Source organism: Cyprinodon variegatus, unplaced genomic scaffold (genome assembly GCF_000732505.1).
Source record: "Cyprinodon variegatus isolate N-32 unplaced genomic scaffold, C_variegatus-1.0 Scaffold17, whole genome shotgun sequence".
NCBI classification, from domain to species: domain Eukaryota; kingdom Metazoa; phylum Chordata; class Actinopteri; order Cyprinodontiformes; family Cyprinodontidae; genus Cyprinodon; species Cyprinodon variegatus.
Genome location: NW_015150470.1, coordinates 1780392 through 1783319, shown reverse-complemented (window position 1 = coordinate 1783319; position 2928 = coordinate 1780392).

The window sequence follows — 2928 nt, the reverse complement described above, 5'->3', positions numbered from 1 at the left end:
TGGGGACACAGCCGTGTGTCATCAGGGATGTGAACAGCAGGGGGCTCAGGACGCAGCCCTGCGCGGAGCCTGTGCTTAGGATGATGACATCTGGTGTTCTGTCCGACCCGGATTGACTGAGGTCTGTCTGTGAGGAAGTCTAGCAGCCAGTTGCAGAGGGTTGTATTGAATCCCAGATTTTCCTGTTTTCCTATCAGATGCTGTGGGATGATGATGTTGAAAGCTGAACTGAAGTCCAGGAACAGCATCCGCACATGGATGTTCTTCTCTTCCAGGTGTGTCAGGCTCAGGTGGAGAGCAGCAGAGATGGCATCCTCAGTGGAGCGGTTTCGTCGGTAGGCAAACTGGAGCGGGTCGAATTTTGGGGGCAGACTGAAGGCAATGTGTTCTTTAACCAGCCTTTCTAAGCATTTCATCATGATTGGAGTCAGTATGACAGCCCGGTAATCATTTAGTGAGGCTTCTTTGGGACCGGAATGATAGTGGAAGACTTGAAGCACGCTGGCACTATGAATTGGTCCAGCGAGGTGTTGAAAATGTCTGGAGGACACCAGCCAACTGCCCTACAAACGTCCTGTACACCCATCCAGGTATTTTATCGTGGCCTAGAGCCTTTCTTGGGTTGACTTTAAAGGCAGACACACTGCTGTTGCTGACAATTATTTTTGTGCACTCCTTTCTTTTTCTTTTTCTAAAGAAGCATTTAGATATGTCTACTCTGTTTATACCCTTTCAATTTAATATGCATTGGAAGGGCCTCTTTACTCAGATTTTCCTTCATGTAGGAAGTGTTCCTCAACTAATTTTGTTAGTTTTTCCCCTGAATTTGCTTTCCATCTTCTCAAATCCCCAGTTGGTTGCAGCAGATGGCCGCCCACACTGAATCAAGTTCCTCTGGATGTTTGTTCCTGATTAAAGGGAGCTGTTTCTTTTCTTTGTCCCCACATGCCCACTCAGCATGAAGAACTGCAGTTAGTTCAGTGACTCGACAAAACTGAGACAGCTTTCACCCAAGATAACTTTTGAACTATTAGCACAATAGTCTAATTTAGACAACATTGTACAAAAGTTAAAATTTCATGAGATTGTTAGTCATTGTATCTAATCTGTCTATATGAGTATTATTGTATTTATGGGAATTAGATTCAGTGCACTTTTTTAGTATACTGGAAATGAACTGGACTCTATTAGTAATTTTGCGCTATGTATGTAAATAAACTGAAGTAATAGATCATGGTTGTTGATGTAGCTTCTGCCTTAAAGAGCATATATTTGCTGTTTACATGCCGACATTTTATTGCAACAGTCTGTACTATAGTGGGAGCTGTAGATAAAATATTTTTCAGCCATGTTGTGTAAGCCACTATAAGAAAAGAACCAAGAAATTGCTTTTACAGTTTTGCTTATTTTAATAAGATTTATTGCACATTTTTGCTCATAAAACATACTCCTCCATCTTTATTGCATTTCAGAAGACAGGTCACCATAATAACATAATACGCCAACTATGCCAACAACATTTCTATGCAACATTAAACATAACTTAAATCATACCAAAAGAAAATAAGTTGTATTAAAATCTTGACCAGAACTTGGATCAGCTCTCAATGTGAGATGTTGCTATAAATGTTGCTATCTTTAACTAAGTGGCTTTTTTGAAATGTGTCCTTGAGTAGAACTTGGTGTTTCTCTCTGGTGTTTTTGCTAAAGCTGTAGTGACATAAAATTATGTATCTGATAAAAATACATATATGAAATTGTAAAGGGTAATTTGATAATCCTTTATGTTCTATGTAATAAAGCTGCAAGGTGATGCATTTTCTAGCACTGCTGCCTTGCAGCAGGAAGGTTCTGATTTCGATTCCCAGGGTCTTTTTGCGTGGAGTTTGCATGTTCTCCCTGAGCATGCGTGGGTTCTCTCCGGGTACTCCGGCTTCCTCCCACAGCCCAAAAACATCACTGTTAGGTTAATTGGCTTCTCTAAATTATCCTTAGGTGTGAGTGTGTGTGTGAATGGTTGTTTGTCCTGTTTGTCTCTGTGCTGCCCTGCGATGGACTTGTGACTGGTCCAGGGTGTACCACGCCCTTTGCCCCCAGCTGGTGTCATGATGTTTTTAAGGGATCTAACCCACATGCAGGAAACCACTCAGAGAAACCAGAGTAAAAGTTTAACAGGTTTATTAGAAGTCCAAAATGGGTTGGATTCAGGTGAACTCAGAGAGCTGGTGAACCGGAACTGGAAGTAAGAAGGGAAGTTCACAGAGGTTAGTTCAGGGTCCGTGGGAACTTAGAATGACGTCTTGCAAAACAGAGTTAAATGGGACTCACGTTATGCGGAGAAAGGCTTCTTCCCAGAATCCAGTCAGTGTGGGTTTTTCCAGAGATAGAGGGGCTCGTTGGAGGGCGGACAGGATTTGGTTAGGTCAGTTCCTGAGGAGCAATGGAGCGGACTGCCACTTAGATTTCCAGGAGTACTTGAACGGGACGTGTGGAGATAAATCCCCTGCTCAGTGTGCAGCTCAAACAAATCCTTCCAGGGTGGAGAAGGCCAAAAAAATCCAGTATGCAGGATGACTCCCTGCCGAAAGGCAAAAAACAAAAACAATGTTAGAATTCAGAGAAACAAAGACTCAGTTAGACTCAGCTAAATTCAGCTTGGCTAGAGTACCCCAAACTGGCAAACACTCTGGCGTCGAGGTAGTAACATTCCGCCGCTCAAATACTCCTTAGTAATGAGCCAACCACCCACAGGTGTGCAGGAGGACCAACGAGGACAGGGTACCACCTGGTGGTGGGAGGAGAGAAGAACACCAAAAACACAACCCACACAAACTGGATTCCTAACAGCTGGAGATAGGCACCAGCACCCCTCATGACCCCATTTGGGATAAAGCATGTCAGATAATGGATGGATGGATGGATAATGGA